Source organism: Hirundo rustica, chromosome 5 (assembly GCF_015227805.2).
Source record: "Hirundo rustica isolate bHirRus1 chromosome 5, bHirRus1.pri.v3, whole genome shotgun sequence".
NCBI lineage: Eukaryota > Metazoa > Chordata > Aves > Passeriformes > Hirundinidae > Hirundo > Hirundo rustica.
This window is the reverse complement of record NC_053454.1, coordinates 38,928,522-38,949,996: the sequence shown is the minus strand read 5'-3', so window position 1 is coordinate 38,949,996 and position 21,475 is coordinate 38,928,522. Positions and strand designations below refer to the sequence as shown.

The 21,475-nt window shown below is 39.0% G+C and overlaps 1 protein-coding gene across 2 annotated transcripts in view; it reads right to left on the bottom strand.

The window, feature by feature from the left end:
- CSGALNACT1 (chondroitin sulfate N-acetylgalactosaminyltransferase 1) overlaps window positions 1–18,006 on the bottom strand; it is a 47,778-nt gene extending 29,772 nt beyond the window's left edge. Inside the window, exons 1-2 of one of the 2 annotated variants that reach the window (XM_040065272.2) lie at window positions 17,851–18,006; window positions 17,295–17,363 (exon numbers count right to left, since the gene is read on the bottom strand). The gene's annotated coding sequence lies outside the window, so the exon portion shown is untranslated. Of the gene's footprint in view, window positions 1–17,294; window positions 17,445–17,850 lie in introns of both variants that reach the window. The other variant, XM_040065273.2, reaches the window with a different exon arrangement.
- Window positions 18,007–21,475: the final 3,469 nt, after the last annotated feature.

Genomic DNA, 21,475 nt, shown 5'->3' with positions numbered 1-21,475 from the left:
GTCTGTTTTAAATGTTAGGAACAAGATTTTTCCCCTTAGCTTCTCAACAGAAATCCAAGATACTCAGCAGAATAGGACATGTCACAGGGATTAAAATTTACTCTCGCCTAACTGTTTACACGCTTTATGCAAAAATTAATTATATTTCTCCTTATGGCCAGATCCTGATTTCTCAACTACTTCTCAGCCCAGTTCATCTGTCCAGGGCTGAATTAAACAAAAGGCTGAAAAAAGAAAAAAGCCTGTCTGAAAAACTGACTGTGTGCACCTTCTTAAACTTCTTGTATGGTCCCCTGTTAAAAATTCCACTTCTCTCTCCTGGGTTGACACCCACACATCGCAAACAAACCACTCAAATTCTTAATGTCTGATTTCTAATCTTCAATCCAAATAAAGGATTAGTAAGAAATAGTACCCAGAATGAAAATGCTAAATGCTTATAGTTGAAGACAGTAGACAGCTTACTGTAAAATTCTTAATTTCCTAATCTTTGATTCCAGAGTAGTCTTCAACAGAAAATCTTACATTGTCACATGTTCTCTTGGAAATTTCCAGCATCTAACCCTGCCCACAGAAGGCAAATTACACTGTTTCCCTCTGTAAATAACAATTATAATTACATCTTGCAAATAGGTTACAACAACAGCTAGAAGCTGACTTCAAAAGAAGAAACCCTCAAAACTTTAACAGTCCTGGAAATACGATATTTTCCTCTTGTAAGGGAACTGAGAAGTAGCTGCTTCATTCAAGAAGCAGTTTACTGCTACAGACTTCTCACTCTGGAAGCTACAAAACCAGTGCAGAAGTCCTAACTTTTGCCTTTATTAGTAACTGGACCCCATTTCTGTGAATATAATTGGGCTTTTCTTCTCAGGGTAAAGCAGTAACTCTATCCACCATGCCACTTTAGCTAAATTCTGAAGTCCATGTGTACTTGTGTTAGACCATCCACTTACATGTGGTCTCACTGCTCGTGAAGGCAACTTTCCCAAGGACAGTCCAGAACAGAAATGTGCCAACCCCCAAGCTCGACTGATCTGCATTTGCCTGTCAGTCTGGTCTGTACTGTTCGACAGGAAGAGGCCAGGCCCCTGATTCAGCCCCCACTTCCTTCCTCCTCCAGGTTAGTGCTAACTCGGAAACAACAAGCCACAAGGTCTCGTTTAGTTCATCACCAGTGTTTTGATACATGGTTTTGGTCAAAGACACAGCATTTCCTTGATACACCAGGAAACAATCTCCTAGCAATACTTTGAAACGCCCAAGCTCTTTCGGTTATTTCAGTGAAACAGTTTTTCGCTTTCTAGAAAAAGTTTCCAGATATCGTTTTCATTTTTTTTATTTGGGGCTCACGTAATACTTGAATCTCACTGACTTCACCTTCATCATTAAACTAGCTAAATCATTACTATTGGAACTTGAAAAGATAAATCACAGCAAAGCCTCTGCAGAAAAGGTCTAGGCAGAGATGAAAAGAAAGGAAGGCTATTTTATATTTAGTATTATACAGTCTTCTATCCACTTGACTATGAAATTCTTCTTCCAAAAAGAAATGGAAAAAAAAAAAAAATCCCATGTCTGAGGACAACCAAAGATTAAAGAACTATCTTGCAAAACACAGCTATCTACAAACTTTCATTCAGGTCAACTGATTTCAACAAAATGAAGATGTTTATCACTGTGTGATATTTTATCACTTATATAGATTTATTTTTAAGTAAAATATTTCAGGTAGGCTGAAAATGCCTACTTTGTTTTAACTTAACAAATCACAGTGCTTCGAATTTCCACCTCCTGTCAGTTTTTGTATCTTTGAAGGTGTCAAAATGCACACTGGTCCACAGAATACTGCTTTTAGTCAAATGGCTATAAGAAAAAAAATTCTTTTAATTTCACAAAAAATGTCATCACATTTCTATATCTTTTAGTTAGGTAAACCAAGCCACATTTTCAAGTGTTAATGAGACACTTGCTCACAGTTACTTTGGTTAAGTTTTCACCTCTTTGATCTCAAATCACATTGAAAATGGAATCTTTCAAATTCTTAATAAGATACCTCAATTCAAACAAGAAGTCTGATATTCTATTTTACAGCTCTCTGATATACCAAATTACAGACATAAACATAATTTCTCATTGGTCCTATTGACTCAGTTGGTATCTGGGTTTCCCTCATTGACTCTATTGGTATCTGGGATTAATCTGTAGTTTATTAAGGAAATTTATTAAGTTTATTAAGGAGATGCAGTTATTGCATATTGTCAATAGCTCTTAAACATAGTCATTCAGCTAGAAACACACTAGATGTTAACAGTTCATACAAGAGGCATACTGGTTCACCAACACAGAACTGATTGATGACGTAAGTAGAGCCAGTTTCCCTTATTCCCATTTATTACGTTACCTAAGGTCAGACTCCTGCACTGACCTCTTGAATTGTCTCCTAGACTCCATCTACCTACTTTCCTGATGGGAGCCCAGGGAATTTCCCTGGCTAATTTAACCACCTAATCTGTCAGTTGTCTATGAGTGGGGCAATTGCTCCCCCAGACCACCTTGTCTACATGATTATATCACTGAAGAGCCATCATCACACAATGCCAGTTAACTTATTTTACATAATTACAGTGTGTTCATTACTTCAGAAAACCACAAGTCAACTAAGGTAACATGCCAGGGAGTGGAAACCCTCCTGATAGCTTTTACACGCTGACTTACCCCTTTAAGACTAATCCAGTGTCCTACTGTTTATTCATTTTATTTCTAACTTCAGTTACTTTTACAGGATTACAAGAATCAACCAACAGTGCAATAGTTCAGTGTATCTCCAGCAAGTCAAACACACTCAAGATGCACTCAGCACAAAAAGTAAAGAATATAATGAAAATCAGATGTTCTTGGCCACCCTTTTGGTTTTATACACCTACTTCTGCTCTATTTCAGATATTCTACCTCAAAAGGTACAGTTGACTCGATATATAAAAAGATGTAAGAACCAGGCACCAGTCTGAGTTAACAAGCTGGTTGCCAGCTGAGGAGTCATGCACACATCCATTATTACAAGTCTAAAAATAGCAAGCCGTTGAGAAGCTCTTAGAACAGCAAAATGTGGCATGTCAATATAAAAGTAATTTGGGGATGAAAAAATGGTAAGAAGCTATTTCAAACAGATGGTTAAAGAAATAAAACAATTTAATCCCAACTTTCAGAGGCAAATATTGCCATCATTATCAGTGATGTTAGACCCAACTGTTCTACACGGGGTCCTGCTGCATTCCCTTTGGAATGTCCAGGCTCCCAGGCAGTGGGGTCTACTCCAGAGGAAAGCTACACAACTTCCTATCACTCTTTGAACACTCTCTAGAGTCTTTTTCTACCCATTTTCTATCTCCCCACAGCAAACCTTTCTAGAACAATTGTGTTTCTTGCTGTTCAATATTTTGCACAGTGAAAGTCAGGTCCAGTTGAGCCCTCAATGAATCTGTTATGACAGCAAGGCATCAAGTACCAGATGGTGACCCATAGCTTCTTCTTTCTCTCTTAACAGATGTTCAAGGCCACTTCAAAGGCCCTGGCAGAACCAGCTTGGCTGATCTACTGAAATGATGCATTAGTGCTGGCACTCAGCCTGGAAACCTTAAATATGTACATACTATGACTCCAGCCCAGAGGAAAAGGGGCAAGAAAATGGTAAACAAATTGAAATTAGAACTCTGTATTCTCATCTAGCCTTTTAAATCAGGAGTCTGAAACGAAATACTGTGCACATATTGCAGCTACAGAGTGAGGTTCCTCATTTGTTGGCAGATCTGGAATTTCACATGAGTCTGTCACACAGGAGCACTAGGAGGAATTTGAGGAGCAAATGTGAGGTAAATATCCCTGCCATGATCTTACAGCATCATTTTGCATTTCCTTCTTTTAAGAAGGGCACACCCTCAGGATGACTATTTTGACGTGTGCGCCATTTGCTGGATGGAGGCTCTACACACTCCTTTGGACTTCCAGAAGAGATGCCCCATGAAATCCCTCCAAGCATATTCTCCTTTACAAGCAGAAAACTGCAGTTTAAGGAGTGCAGCTACACACAAAACCCCGAGTGTGCAGTTATAGGATGGGCCTTCTATATCCATTACCACAAGCAGAAAAGGATTCCCAGCCTGAAGAGACAAGAGGAACAGCTGGGAAGTGGCTTCCTCAGATTTGAACTGCACATGGAAGTCCCTCTAGATACAGGTCCCTGGTGTCCAGCCAAAACAAAAGACAATTAGCTATCATGGGTGGGAAGACTGTCTTAGGCAGCCTCCTTTTCCAGAGTAGCTCAATCTAAAAGTTTTTTCTGAGTACACACTCCACTAGAGGATCAGCCAAGAGAACATTCGTTAGTAGCACGTTTTATAGCCTGCAAAGAAATAAAGTTCAGCTACTCATGCTCCAAAGCACTGGCGAAACACAGGCATCCCTCAGCTCAACCCCACACTTCAGCACAACACTGCAAGATGCAGGCTATACTCATTAGACAGGTCAGTTTTCAGGCATGATCCACTTCAGTCTGCAAAGCTGACTAGAGAAAAAAAAAAATCACAAAATTATGAGAAAATGCTTCCACTACACCTGCAGAAGAGAGTCCAGTTGTACAGTTTAAATACTTTCTACACCAGAAGTGCATGATTTTGAAGACCCTGTCATGGCCATTTCCTGGTGTAAAAAACACCTGATCAATCTCATCTGGAAACACTACCTGGGAATACTGAGAAGGCTTTCTAAAGGACACACTGCTTTTTTCACCAGGGTAGTCATGAGGTATCTAGATAAGGTTTCTCACACAATTAAAACAATGCAGAGACTGCTTGAAAGGAGATGCTAAAAGGGGATGGTTCACTGTGAAAGTAGAGCTCAGCTTTGCATTTCATTTGAGAGATATGGAAACATGTAACCAAAAAAGAATCTCACAAAAGGATATTACTGGGATGGTCACTAATTTTTTTTTATTTTATTTTTTTTATTATTTTTTTTTTTTTTCCCTTGAAAAAAGGGAAGTTCTACAAGGAATTAAGGTAATGGTGACATGATACTAGAAAAGGAACATTTGTAATGTGTAATACTACTTCTTCTGTAACTCAAAACTGTCAAGACCTGTGCCATAGACAAAATAGTCTGTATTCAAAGGAACACAACATCAGGAACACTGACACCACAGTTTACTAATACCTGTCAGATAACATGAGGAAGGCAAACAGTTGACTTTAGTAACTACCAAGAAATCAAATGAGAAAGAATTTACAAATTGTAATTTCCTGCTGAAAGTAAATCAGCTGTAGTGATGGAAAGCAAACCTTTACACACATCTGATTTTATGCATCCTGGGTAGATTTCAAAGGGGCAGACATGACATGAAAATTATTTATAGAGCCTTACAACTGTATACATTTAGTTAACTTTTGCTACTTTCCCCCCATAAGAGGGCATGTTCTCAACAATTTTCCCTTTTATTCTGGAACGACATTGTGACTGGGGATCAGGACACTTTGGGTTTATTTTCCAAATTACTTGGAAGAAAAAATGCAAAGAGTATCTATGTATCACCTAAATGGAAAAAAACTAGATTATTACCAAGGTCATAATGATTTATTGTGGAAGTTTTAGTTTCATTTTAAAAGAAAATAAAAAAGGATGTCCTTTTCAAGGCATAGAACAGTATAATCTGCTGAATGTCAATTGGTACTGATTCTACATAAAGCATTTTGTCCATCCAAAACATCTGTACAGTAGTAGTAACTGTTATTAATGAACATTGCAAGTAGACCATCTGACCAGAGCCATTACTTAGACCAGTCCATGCCCTGACTTCATTGAAAATTACAGTAAATTTTTTTTTAATCCTTAACTCATCTATTCAATATCAGAATGTCAAATCCCTCTGATTAGCTCAGCACATACACTGTGATTGAATATCTGAAAGGAGCTTCAGGGGTGCTTTGCACCTTCATGTCATGTGCACAGGGTCATTGAAGAACAGAAACACAAACTTTAAAATTCATTACCCAGCCTATGCCATTAAAGCTCAGCAATCAACTTACAAACTTTGTGTATGCAAGACAGGATATCACTTGCCAAGATGACATTTATACTCAAAGTAAACGAGCAGCACAGTCTAGGTTTCCTAATGCATCAGGCTATTTGCAGGCTCTGATTGCTGATGCTTAATGCTCACATGCATGCAAAGAAGCCATGTGGTTGTGAAAACACAAACTACTCTGCTTAAACCTGAAATCTTCATCCTAGGAATCAGAAAGGACTGGGTTAAACTGTGGATTGTGCTGTCCTCAAGCATTCCTCCAGTCTCCTCCATCAGCATTGATATATCCTTGTTGGAGCACAGGACTCTGCTTTGCTGAAGAGATGGAATTTTTGGAAGAAAGAAGGGATGAGTAAACAAATGGAGGCAAAAGATGAGGGTATTTGTGGAACCACTTAGAATTACTGTGTTGCTAAAATAACCTTGTAATGTAAGGAAATTGGCTGTGAGTAGGTTCGCAGCTACAAAGATCCACAAAACCTCAACATGGTTTACGCAGTTTTGCTGAAAGGAAGCAGCTGTAGCAGCTGAAGCAGCTGGATTCTGAAATGTGTTTGGGAAAAAAAAAAACCCAACAAAACAACAAAACTCCCCACATGTTCAAGACATACATATCTGCAGAGAACATCAGGAGAGCCTTAGAGAGCTCAACAGGGTCTGGACGAGAACCACACCTCTTCTCAGAAGGAGTGATGAGTGCACAGGGACCCTTACTAAATTTGCACTCTTATTTTCCCTGTGCAGCCTCTACCAGCTTTTGTTCTTCCCAAAGGTAGGCTGGGTTAGAAAGCTCTTGACACTCCTGTTTCCACCAAGTGTATTTATCTGAGCAAGTCCAATGGGCCTGAATCCAGAGACAGCAAACTTTCTGGGCACCTCTGACTGTTACGAAATGTAGTGACTCAGCCAAGCTACATCAAAAAGAGAACATATTTTATTTGTTTACTGGAACTTAATAAATCAGGGCAGGAAAAAAAAAATAAAAGTGTCAGAAAAGACACATCCCCATGTCTTCTTCATCTTAGAAAGCTTAGTCCTTCTCTCTGACCCTAGGCAGTTGTTGCTATCTGGCTTTCTGCCTCCCTCCCCAGGCCCATAGCTCTGCACTTCAGACACTCCTAGTCACCTGCCCTGTGATGCAGTTGAATCAAAGGTATCAGTGCTTATTTACGACCAGCATTTCCCCACTTATGTTCCCATTGCCATGGTGAGCAGCAACAGAGCCTGAAATATAAGGTCAAAACATAGCCTAGATATCTCCCACAAGCCATATGGAATAATCACTTTTGGAGGAAATTTCTGGCATAAATTTGCACTTGCTCTCTGACCAAAAGCACACCTCAGCTCAGCACTCTGGACTCTAACAGAGCTCCTAAGACAGAGAACAATAAACATCCCTAAAAAGCTTGAACCCATATTCCTCTGAAGAAACTAAAGAGGAACTTGCCTGTTGCTTATAGGTTATCAGTGTTACTTCTTTAATCTCTGTCAGCCTCACTGTGTTTCCTTCCACCATGTGGAAGTTCAGGGCCATGGCACATACCTGCACTGCTTGCCAAGCACCCCAACATCACTTCATAGGTATTGATTATTATTTTCCATCTTTCAGAAGATTTTCAGCCTATCCTTGCACAAAAAATGTATGACAATATACGTTGCATCTGAATATATTTGTGAGACAAACCAGACCTCCTCCCCAGTTACTATTCCACTGAAAATCAAATGTCAGTTTGCATGTCATGGATTACTCAGAGATAATGCAGTTAGCATCACAATACAGTTAGGTAAACTGTATCAAATTAATCAGACATCAAGGCAGAGGAAAAAACAGGAGAAATCAAATGAACCCTGGAAAGAGACATCTAGTACAGGCTGCCAGGACTGCACATACTGAAATTCCTGAGGAAAGATGAAAATTATTGTGGTAAGTACCTCATGATTTAGGCTAGCCTAAGAGGAAGGCTGTCCACTTGGTGAAAACCTGGACCAGAGCAGATATTCAGCATAAGAGACTGTGTTCTGGAGTCAGGTACGAGGACACAAAATATGTAGCACCAAAAAGGCAGAAACATAATCACAACATACAATTGCTGCCTTGTCTCAGCAGGAGTCAAAATTCAATTAACGGGACCTACCAGATATCAGTATAAATTGTATTTTTAGACATTAAATAGGATTAATCAGTACAAGAGAACACAAAAGTGCAGTATTGACAATAGAGTCAATATATCAGAATGATGATACTGCAGCCCAGTTTGGCATCCTAAGCTTGATGAAAAATACACTGGGCAAGACAGAAGCTTTTCATTTCTGTGTTACCTCCTGTATCACCTCAGCCTTCTCAGGATTAATTTAAAATGGCTATTTTTGGAACTTGTGAAAACAAAGGCAACTCCGTGTCAGTTTTAGCTTGGGAGACAGTCAAAAATCCAATTCTAGCTGCAGTTTATGTGGAATCAAATGCAGACCCAGGCCTTAATTTTGACACAGGTACCACAACACAGAGACATCAGCTATTTTTAACTCTGTGAATTGCAACAGATCTTCTCTACTGATAAGTTTTCATGTCATAGTTGCTTTCTAATCTGAAAAACAACAATGCAATTTAGAAATTCTTCTCCTCTACCTTGATAAAATCTTGAGGAATGCAAGTGAATTCTTCATTTTAATCTAGATCACCAGCAAGACAAAAGATGATAAAAATTAAAAAGAGATCAAAATTAAGAAAAAGATATAATATCTAAGGAGAAAAAAATAAATATTTAGCCAGAACATAGGCATAGGTGAATGGAAATTGCCCTGTGAAACATAAAAAGTGTCGGTAAAGGGCTGTGAATAGTTCTTGCCTACTTTACTCACCTCATAACAAAAACACACTTCAATGTTTTGTTGTTTCAGTCTTAAGATATCTGAAATATTTGCCGAACTTCTACTGACCATACACATCAGTTTGATGAGAAAGACCAAAAATTTAGTAGAAAGTGCGTACCATAAGCTGAGGAGCAACAGCTTAGGAGTTGTATCATTCAGCAGGCAAAATACACTACAGCCTTCACATACGGAAATAAGTCCTCTCTTAAAGAAAGCTCATGGAAGTAAAAAAAAGGGACATTGTATGGAAGAGCAAAAGCTCTCAGTGCATTGAGGTGACTAGCATGCAGCACATCAGAACTTTCCAAAACACTACTGTACTTTCTAGGTCACTGTGTGCAGGTTCCAATACTTCTCCAAAGGCAAAAAAGCCCAGAACTGGTCTGGAAGAGAGTCCTGTCCAATTCCTAGATGACAGATATATATGCCACTATGTTATAGGACTAAACAGCAGCATACGCAAGCCAAGTCTCCTTCCTGGAGGTAAATCCTGTGCAAGTCATTTCTCTGTCTTCTTGATATTTCCAGCTGTAGCAAAGACAATAATGATGACGCTCACAGTATTATACATTTAGATAAGATCATGAAAATAAACAGAAGTAAATATGTACTTAAGATGAAATCGCTTGCTGTGGCTTCTTCTCTTCACTGATTATCATGCAAACTCAGTCAAGGAAGCTTAACAAGATGCTGAACAGAAATATATCTAAGAACCGGACAATCCAGAATCAACTCTCACAGTGTAACATTTAGCACCATTATTAATACGCTGAATACTACTTCCCCAAAAATCTCAAGGTGAAGTATCAGAATTCACATCTAGATCATAATATCACCTTGAGAAGGTGGGGGGTTTTCCCTCTCCATGGGTATGTTATCATAGATATTAATTGGAAAATGTCTATTTACTTCCAATAGGAGGGGGAAAATGTGCCCAGACTGGAGATGCCCATAGCAGCTGCAGTGATGAAACAAGAAACTAAAGAAGTCTAGACCTACATGAAAACATTAAACATGCCACTGTAAAGATTCAAGTAGGACAGACTTCTCTGAGAGTCAGATGATTTTTTCACCAACCACTTTAATGATGGTGCATACTCAGCTGAGAGGAGCTGTGGATACAATTTGACTTTAATTATTTGAACCCATAGATTTTTTTAATTTTTTTTTTTTTTAAGACAATATAAAAGTGAAAACACAACTCCTATAAGAAGCAGCAGAAAAGTCTTACTGAGCAATCATATAATCACAGAATACCAGGTTGGAAGGGGATCTCGGGACAGTTTTGCAGTGGCATTCCTAAGGTGAAGCTCACCTTACCTGTGCCATTCTTCCAGCGTGAAATCACGCCCACAAGCTCGTAATCCAGCCCAGGGACTCCAAAGAAAAATGTAGTTGTCACCTGTACCTGATGTTCATCTAAACAATCGTCCCCAGCAGCAAGAAATTGACACAACATAGCTTTTTATGACACCAGAACTCTGTGATCTGCCTCGCCCACACCTTCTCTCTTTCCTTGGTAACTCTGGAAAAGAGCTTAACCTTCCCTTGGACTCCCTTTGATAGCAAGGGACATCCATTTAGCTCTTCCCAGTGAAAGGAAATTCTCATGGATCTAAGGTACCTGTGACAGCCAAGGCTTACTTATTTCCTCTGGTTGTCTGAGCACATTAATCAGCCCAGATGAAGATCATAATGGATGCAAGGATGCCCTGATGACTTTTCCCTCACAGCCAAATCTCTCCTTTGCCACTTTATGCAAGTTGAAATATTTATATGGGAATGTACCAATATCAAAATTCCATGTAAGATTTTTTTAACTCTAGGATGGAACTTCAGAGGGAAACTAAAGAAATAAACTTAGTCTGCTCTGCGAGTATCAGCACTTGTATAAAACAAACACAGCAGTGATGAAGGATCTCGCAGAACCCAACATCTTTGAAACTCAATCTCATACAGCATAAATACAATCCCCTGATTCATCCATCCACTTTTCTGCCTCCTTTGACTACATTTGAATCATGCATATGAGAAAAAAACATCGGGACAGTACCGTTAGCTGCAGTACAAGTCGCAGAAGGACAAATGGCATGGAATGTCTAAGCCTTTTAATAACGATGGTGTTCTCTGCTGCAGATCACCTGGTACGCACAGTTCAGCTCTCTGAAAAAATAATGCAGTCACTCCCTGATCAAATTACTCCTGGAGTGGAAAAGACATTGGGCAGCCTGCCTGTTTCAATTGGCTGTGTAGTGACTGAGCTGCATGAATATGGAAATAATTGGAAATCCTAGACCAATATAGAGGAGGACAAGGAATATGTGACCCACATAAAGGGCATGCTGGAGCTGCATGAAAGTGAAATCATAGTGTAATATTGAACAAGTGAAAAATCCATCAAGGATTTTTTTTTCCCCTCTATCAGTGATAGATTTTAGAAAAAAAAATGAAGATTACTTCAGTAAAATGTCAGAGGGTTCCAACAGAGAAGCAAAGCCTTTTCAAATGCATTTTGAGGGCTCCTTTCTCCTAGGAAAGAGGTAGAACTGAGATTTTATTTTAAATCCTAATTCATAACTCTAATCTACACCTTTGTGTCTCTTTTTCTCTCAATGTTTAATAGGCTTATAAGATTACTAAGTAGTTGCCAGACAAGTTTTTTTACTTGGCCTCTGAAGCCTTGACCTTAGTAGTAGTTAATACCCAAAAAGATTCTAAACAGAGTATGAGAAATGGATAAGTACCCTACAAAAACCAAAAAGCTTTACCACCAGATGAGCCCATTTTCACCAACTCAAGCAGATGAACTGCAAAGAAAGTTAGAAAACTACGGCCCTGAATTTACTGGAAAAACTCTGTCACCTACATCTGTAAAATCTCTAAAAAAAGCCACATTTTCCTTGGACGTGGCTCACTTGCCCACCTGTGCTAACCAGGAAGAGCCAGCACTGCAGTATAAGAGGTGCTTTGGTGAAATTGAAGCGCTCTGCTTCCCACATACTCCTGCAGCTGGAGTACATGGCACCTCCAGGCGCCCCACATAGTTCTGTCTCTCTTGCCACTCCGTGGAACTGCTGACAAACAAGGTATGTTAACAGCAGCTTCTTCTACCTGGCTATCAGAGCAAAAGGCAGATCCAATAGCAAGGAAGAAAAATTAAGTCTAAATCACACTGGACAAATGCAAACATCCATGCACATAGAATTCTAAACATTTTTTGTTCCCATCTGAAAACTAGGGCTTCCAGTACATGACAATACTTTTAAGAGGCTCTGAGAAGCAGTCTCAAAACAGTTTTGCTTGTACCTTACTTTTGCAGAGATCTAGTTTCTTAGTATAGTTAGTTCCTAAGGATTTGAGAGTGGAGCTTTATTTTCCTTTCTCTAATGCTAAGAAATTTTCCTTTCATTCCTTTAACATTACGTAAGTGCTTTTCATTTCCTGAACAATTTTCAGAGAAAGCCGATATATTTTTGGAATAGCTTATTAATTCATATATTTATATACATGGTTCAATTCAGCATCAGAAAACTTCACCACTGACTTTTATCTCATAAAATCACCTTACACTATCCTGTAAATTGAAAGGTCAGTGGCATGTTTTCTATCCCTGTGGCTCAAACAAATCTCTGTATCAGTTTCTAAGCCAGCAATCACTACTTTCACAGTAAGTTCATTAATCTAAAATATTTCTGTTTAAATTTGCTAGGATTAGTGGTAACATTATGATGTGTTACAAATTCCCCTCAGATAGTTTTTTTACTTAGTAGCAATATGATGAGAAAAAAACAGTGCAGGTAACATGATTCATGATACACACCACTGTATAAAGCTTTTCACAAGTTTTCCCGAAGTTTATTTAAAATTTCTTCCCTGAAATCAAGACGCTACACCTTCTCACAAATAAAGTAATGCAAAGTTTCCTGTACAAAGGATGTTTCAAAACTGTTACCTCTATTTTCAGACTATTCTAACTGAAGAGGAATGCTTTTCTAAAATACTGTCTCCACGTTAAAAGTGCACCTGGGAAAGAGTATTTGATGTAAATCTCCTCCTTTCAAAACCAATAAAACTCAAAGTTTCCTTCTGTGAAGGAAGTCAGTATGTATGTGGTCATTCTAAACGTTAATGAAAATATCAGTTGTAGTATACATGAATGCAAAGAACCCTAGTATAGACATACTCTGGTCTGGGCAGGTTGAAATCTAGCTGTCCTGTCAGGGGTTGGGTGACTGGCTACAAAAGCTAAAAAATAAAAATTAACCCAATGCACCCTTCAAAACTTGGTTCTCTGAGTGACTGCCATCGATCCCTGGCACACGCAGTTCTGTCTAACTCTGTTATGATCACGGCCAGCACTTTCACAGCTACCTTCTCTGAAATCAATTCTGAGGGGAAAATGCTGAAAAAAAATCTTAAAATTATACAAGCACTAAAATCCTACTTTTACGACTGAAATGTTCTTCCCTCCCAGATGTAGTTTAAACACCACCATGGCAACAGAAATGGCAGCACAGGTGACATAGTATCTCCTTATCTTTCACCATTCACATCCCAGCAAAAGATGCGAGTGCAACACAAACCTGTGACTGTCAGTATTGGTCTGGGTAACATGAAAGTCTCTGAAGATCTCTGCCTTGGTGCATGTGCCTGGGAGGCCTTTGTATATTCAATCACTCCTATGGTTTGAACATTTTGGCCTGTAATTCTTTATGAAGCAAACTTTCAAAAGAAATTATCTCTCAGTAAACCAGCTGGAGTTACAGATCACTCAACTGGTTTGAAAATTAAGTGATTCTAATTTCTAAATATGGCTATAGAATAAAAGATAATCTAGTAGGCAAAACTCTGACCTTAAATGCAGGACATTTAAGTCCAGCTTTTGGTTCCACCACTGGCCTACTGGCAAGATTCCATGTGAGTCTTTTCACCATACACAAAACAGGAACAATAAGAGAATTGCCTCAAAATTTGAGCAACATTATAAGCAGATAATTAATAGATATATTGGGCTGCAGACTTTGGTTTTGAGAATTTTGATCCAGTTTCTTATCCTGGAAAGGAAGCTGGGATTATTCAACTCAAGAACTGTCAACTATTTATAGCCTCAGCTATAAAAAAAAACTCTTTTAAGAAATAGCAAGCCAGAAACCTCTTGCTGTCTTAACCATCTCCAGTGGAAACAATTCCCAGGGGTTATCTGCACTCTGTTCCAAGGTTGCTGGAGTGCATATTGTTCCATGTCTTCTTGCCAGTAAATTGCCAAACCACTGCAAGACACACAATGGAGGGGAAAAAGGAAAAAAAGTTCCGAGGATTTAACTTCAGTAGAGTTTTTATCACAGTTCTGTTACTTTAGGAGGATGATGCCTATGTCCAAGTGACTGAGTAATGTTTCTCTGTTATCAAGGCAATGCAACCTGATCTAGTGGAAGGTGTCCCTGCCTATGGCAGGGGGGCTGGAACTAGATGATCCTTAAACAATGTTCAATGCTAATGTAGTCTTAGGAATATTCCCATTGGCATGGAACAGGGCTAGCATAGTACAGTTTAGCCTAAAACACATAAACCTCTTGATGAACCTGAAAACAGAATCCAGAACTATAACTACTCTAAAACTGAGGTACCTTAAAAAACCCAAAAACCTACACAGCTCTCTGCTATCTTCTGACAATTAACTTTCTGTCTCCATGTCAGAAGAAAGACGGAGCTCTGCACAACACTGAATATGCTAATTTACTCATTGGTAGAGAATACAGCTCACCACAAAGACATTTTTTTCTGAAAACTAAGTCCCATGGGGAGGTGAAGACATTTACTCCTGTTTTGACTAACCAGTCAAGTATAAGAATGTAACACATTAATAAAGCTATCTGTGAGTCTCTAACAAGGAAATCATTAAGAACAATGATGGCATCTTATCTGGATAGATACAAATGAAACGGTTTGGGGAAGAAAGATTAACTGCCTGAAAACACTCTGATTAACTTCACTGTCCAAAAACATTTGTAGTGCAACTGAATAAAAAACGAGAGTTTCTTCAAGAATCAGAAAATGATCTGAAGTATGCTGGTGTGGCCAAAGGTGCAGTGTGATGGAGTTGCTCTCACCAGAGGGTAACTAACTCATGGAGGCTTGTGAGCAGGCTTTTTCCAGTATATGTGATCTGAAAGGTATGCTACATGCAAACAAGAAAATTTTGTCAGAAGAGGATCAAGTCAGTAGGATAGGGTGAAAGAAAATAGAGGCTAGGTATAAATAGATTTGGCATTTTTGCCTTATATATTTGTCTGTATCTTTCATAAGTGTTTCTAAGTGCATTGCTGATCTTAACTATTACAAAGAAAAGTTCATAACGCGTTTCCTCTTAACCTGTCTTGACTTGTGCATGGTTTTGACTAAATTGCCTTTTCTTACTAAGGCCATGGCAAGACACAGACCAGGTCACAAGGGTAAGAAAACAAGCAACCAGTTAAACAGGTAACAGGAACCCAATTCAGAGCATGAAAGGAGAAATACAGCAAGCCATGAGCCCTGCTATATTGACTGGGTAGAAAGCTGACACCACAAACATCAGGAAAAACAAATACCTTCCATTGACTGTTGGGATGGAATCCAGTAAGATATTGCATCAACTCCAAAGATTCCAAAGAACACACTAAGCCACCCACATCACTTATCTTCCTTCCCCATTTATGTTTTCTGGCAAAGTAATGTCCATAGAAATGTCAACACATCACGGTGGGGTTCTAATGAGATTGTCTTTAAAAAGCAGAACTGGCTACCTCACAAACCAGAGATCAGAAGGGAAGGGGACAGCCCAATACACCCTCTGCCAATGATGGTGGATCAGAGACCCTACCTAATTTTTTCAGAAAAAGCTTCAGAAAACATGTTATATAAAGACTTAGTTTATTATACTTCTTAATTTTAAGTTTTTAAAGGAACATTCAACCTGAGATAACTTTAACAAGAGAAAATATGGGAGATTTTTTTCTTCACAGTAGAAAACAGGTTGCAGACATAAAGTGTGTATTTGCACTCTGACAGGTTATGAATTTATAACTCAAAAAAATAAGATGACAGAAAATAATAAGATTTGGTGTAATGTTGATTAAAGAAACTTAAGCCTCAGTGGGTTTTTTAACACCTTAGAATTAATATATGAATTTAAGAATTGTAAATGCTTATAGCAGTAAATATTTTTGTTCTATAAAATTAAAAATTGTTTACTGTAACTTTGTAACTCTACCCTCTATCATTCCTTACCCCATCCCAAATAAAAAACCTCTCAACAAACTGTTAAAGGACACTTCTGAATGGACCTAACACTAGGTAGAATTCAAACAGCAAACAGATTCAGAGATGTGAGGAGCCAAACAAGATAGATTTAAAACATTCTGCTAAATCAAAAGTGTTTCTGGACATGCAGTACAGCATGTCTGCCTTAAAAGATGCAGACTCCCCTTGTAAGAGATGCACCAAATATTGAGATGGATTGATTTAAATAATGAGAAAACTCTAGAGCAAAAACCTTGAATTATAAAAACTGTAACTTTGACACAGAAAAGAAAAATCAACATCCCTTAAATGGCAAGTTCTTAAATTACTTAAAAAGAAATATGAACAAGTAGTATTTTCTAATTTCCCATGCACTAATCATAACCCACCAGCAGTGGTTTCCCACACAAATCCATTTTCAATGCAGTTGCATTGGGCGATGTTGCAGTAACACCTTTCAGCTATTCTGATGCTCATAAATAATGATTCAACCTTTTAAAGCTATATACTTCCTCTAAGAAGCAACATTAAGTAGACAAGGAAGTAAACAGCTTGATATGAATAACTATTTTATTGGGACTGCTCTTAAAAAAGAATACACAAAAAAGACCTTGTATATGTTTGAAAACAATTCTACTCAAGTTAAACATTACCATAAAAGTCATCCTCTTACAAGGAAAGTGATTCACAGTGGAAACAATTTGAAACTCAGTTTTACAAAGTTTGCATGAGAATTGCCCACCCAAGGCAAGAAATCCACTCACTCCCACACAATGTGATAAGCTTAGAGGACAAAACCAAAGCAATTACAAAGAATGGTCTTTCATTGATCCAGAGAACACAAGCTGATAGGAACACGCAGATATGTAGTAGATATTGTTGAAATAAAATACAGAATTTTAAGTGTCACATAGACAAGGAACAATTTTGTGACAAGTATAAACGCGTTTTATCAATAAGAAACCCAAATAGCAACAGGATAATCTTAGTAACTATAAAGAACATAAATACTGCGTTTTCTTCATATTTTGATTTCAGAGATAAGGATAAATAATTGCCTTACCTCAAATACAGCTTGAAGAGAGACATTAACAATACACCTACATCCTTTCTTAGTTCCCGTGATAGCAGTCTACAGAAGAAATAAAAAATAGCAAATAACTATCTTCCCTGCAGAGAGCATGTGCCCAGGAATAACATGCTTCCCAGTAAACTGTGCAGAAAATAAGTAAAAAAAGAAATAAAAGATTAAAACTCAAAAAGACAATCCTTGCAAAATAAAAAGACAATAAGTTTATATTTGAAACTCACAATATGATTTATTGCATTTTAAGGGAATAGAGATATTCAGGAATTAGATAATATAGACTTAACTGTGATATTACCTCAATTCTCACTAAAATATTAATTTGGTATATTTGTCTACAAAAGGAAGATTGTAAATTCATCCACACAGAACTCGGACACCAAAGACGTAAAAAGATTCCTATTCCAGTAGTAAGCACACATGGGCTCACACGATACAGCCTTATTAGCTTGCTTTTTCCTCCCAAACTACAGTGCTTACTAAAACGACACTCAAATGTTAAATGCTTTTGGTCAAGAGTTCAGTCACTGACCTGAAATGAAAGCCTTACGTTCAGCTCCAACATTTTCTAACAGCAATCAAGGAAAAAAACTGGTTTCACGGAATGAACTGTTAAAAACGAAAATCTTCATATAAGCTTTCCCCGAGGGGGAAGAAATATCCACAAGCTTTAAATTGGCCAGGCGGATTTAAGAGGAAGCAAAAAAAAAAAAAAAAAAAAAGGCAGCTCTTTCTGTTGCGTCAAAGAGCCCACTGTGCAATAGGAACAGTGAACAGAGTTGTTAAACTGGCAAGCTTTTGCTGAAGACAGCTTTTCAATATGCTCTCAGCATCGTCTCCCAGGGCTGGCTGGAGACAGTCCCACTCCTCTTATTTGGGCTCTACTCCTTCAAGAGGCAATCGCTCTTAAGGACAGTTTCTATAAACATACTGTTCTCCTGGCTTGGCTGCACACGGTGAGGGCAGTTGCACACATATATACATACCTGCATTCAGGGAGCAGACCTGCACGCACTTGGGGAAAATGCAGGCACACTCAAACTAGCTGTCATTACCTTGGCTTAAGAGCAGGATGCTATTGATGACTGACTGCTTGCTGAAATTCCCTTCCCCACTTAGACCATTCAGTGTGCTGTTGGAAAGCAATCCTGAAAGGCACAGTACTTAGAGAGAAAACCTCTAATGCAATTCCACCGGGACGTTGTAGCCCCAGCAGTGCTCTCTGATTAACGGAAATCAGTAGTCACATGCTGCTGCCTAGCTTTGTGTGTAGTGCAGAGTGCTCGGAGAGCCACCAGAGACTGCAGCTATGTGGGATGAGTGAACTGCCCCTCCCGGGAATGATGGCTCCATTACTGAGGACATCTTTAGAAGGTGAACCTGTGTACATTTGGCGAACAGAGTAAGGACACGAAGCAAGCTGGTTAAACATTAGTAAAGCCACGTTCATCACCACATAGAGGAAACTGCCACATAGATCCCTGCAGGTGAGGACACCGCCCTGCATCCCTTTTACAAGCCATGGAGACCTAAGCAAAGGCACTCGCAGCACAGTTCAACCCACTCCAACCTGCATCTGGTCCACTGAACTGCCTTCTGGGCTTCACCGCCTACAAAGGGAACCCATGATGGCATTCCCAAAAAGAGGTTGCAGACAGCAACATTTTTAAAGATGAGTGCCACTCCAAATGACAAGGCGATGAATGCCTGCAACATGAGTGCACAAAGAACTTGCATGGAAGAATGGCATTGGTAAGGGACAGGAATAGAAAAGGGAAAATACAAACTGTGGAATGCACTTTTCAACGTGACTGCAGAATTAAAAGTGGGGACAAACATATGCAGCTGGTTTATATAGAATTTCTCTTCTATTTATATATCTTTCAGAGTTGCCACAGGGACATTATGAGCCTGAATATGTGGGAAGGCAGCAGAAGGAAATGAAATATATACAGTAGTTAAATTCTCTCTATTTGTGTTCTTTCTCTACTTAGTGAACTTCTATATGGAAAAATTACTGGTTTAACAGCTTCTCTTGAAATTCTTCCAGGTGAAAATGAATTTCTCTCCTAAAAAATGTTTCCATAAATGACAGACTGTTTTTGCAAAAAGTACCTTCAACTTAGAAGTGAAATACAGCATTTTCTAAGCTTTTACCCCTGCAAATTTAATGCAAATTTTAAGGTTCGATTTGTGCACCAAGCAGTGTGTTGCTTTATTGTGTTCTCACAACACCAGACAACTCACTGCGTCCCAGCTGTAGTGTCACTGGAGTCATATGGGTGTAGATTTGGCCATAGGAGAGTAGAGTGATTAATAATTCTGTCTGTGCTGTGTGGAAGGTAATTACAATCTGGTTCAGTTTCCCAGATCTAAAAGCTAGGCAAGTATTTTAACACATCTCATAATAATAATAATACCTGCTCATAAGATTATCTAATTGTATCCTCCTATAAATCCAGACTCCCCACCACTTATCACTGTCAAACTGCAGGCTGAAGGAAACTGGTAATATTTGCTCTTTTCTTGAAATGGATTTTTTTTTTAAATTTCAGTATAATAAAAGTAGATTGATTTGCATGTTGAGCAGGTGGCTGGACCAGATGATGTTGTGATGTCCTTTCAACCTAAAGTATTTTGATTCTGTGAAAATGAGGTCAATTATTAAAAGCTGCCTTAGGCTATTACAGAAATTAGGTGGACTGTGGCCAGCTTCAGTGTTTTGAAGCCGTAATTTGGAGTCAACTGTCAACTGCAGTTTCAGAGTCACAGATCTCCATTCCGTCATTCTGGGGGAAGCTACCAGATCTGCTAAAAGATAAAACATAAGTATTTGTAATGATATTGCCATCTATGAGGTCATGAACGGATATCACTTTATGGAGAGGGCTGCATTGGTTCCCACACATCCCTTGCTGTTCCACTCTTGGGTTCCCAATCTCCTTTTGTTTTTAGCTTCTTATCTATCCATCTAAATTTAGTGTCTTTCAGCTGCAAGGCACAAAGAAGACACTGAGAATTCTGAGTGACTGAAAGCCCAGAAAACTAATGTCAGCTGTAGAAATTCCTCCACACAAAGCAAAGAACACAGAATTGACTAAAAAAAATCTACAAAATAACAAAACCATTTGCACGATCCCTAGTTTTTGTGTAGACTCCACCACACTGCTAGCTCAACACAGATTGTCTTCTCCAAGGCCTCACTCAGAAAATGTTAAGAAGATGACACTTTTCAAATCTTTTCAGTATTATGCAAAGCTTTAGCTTCCTTGTTACCCATGCCATACATCAACTCCTGCTCCCCAGGCCTAACGAGTGGCTATCATTTCAAGCCCACACCATTTAGCACAGCAGTCATCCCAACCTTTGTACTGCCACATCTTAGACCGCTTTATCCCGTACCTTAAACCCAACCTATGTGCCCTTAGGGCTTGTTGTTAATATACCAGTCCTGTGTAAGTGTCGGCAGCCTATGGCATCAAGCCAGGAAATCCAGAACGGATGCTATCTGCTGGGATTATACTGATCCAGAAATGTAAAAGGTGGAGAATGACATTCAAAGCCCTTTGCTGCTGCCAAGTGCCAACCCAACACCGTCCAAACACTCTCTTGGCTCATGGAGACTCGCTTTTGTGGTGCAGAAGGAATTTGAAATGCCACCACCAAGGTGTACAATACATTTGTACAATTTGTACAATTTGTACAATGCATTTGTACATTTGCACACAACATGTATCTGTCCCTGTGCTGCATCAGCTACACTGCCTGAACCCACAGCAAGCATTATCTCCGTTACTCACAGGCCTTCCTCAAGAAATAGGACAATCTTCCCAGGGAAAAATCATCCTTCACCACTGCCTTGAGGTCAGTGCTGCCTCTTTCCTGCTATAGAAGGTCACAAAGCCTCTTCCTGAAAAACAAGGCTCATGTGGGCATTTCAGCTGAGTCCTGTATTCCTGCAGGAAGGAGGCTGTGTGCGCACTTCCAATTGTCTGGCTACAACGCTGACATTCAGCATGTCCTGCACTGTGGAAATCAAAACAGCACAATCTGCTCAAGAACTCAGGAATGCCACTTTAAGTGGAAAGGAAGCTTCACACCCTGACAGGCATAGCCCAACCCCACCACCACCTACATGCTTGGCTCCTGGAATGGGA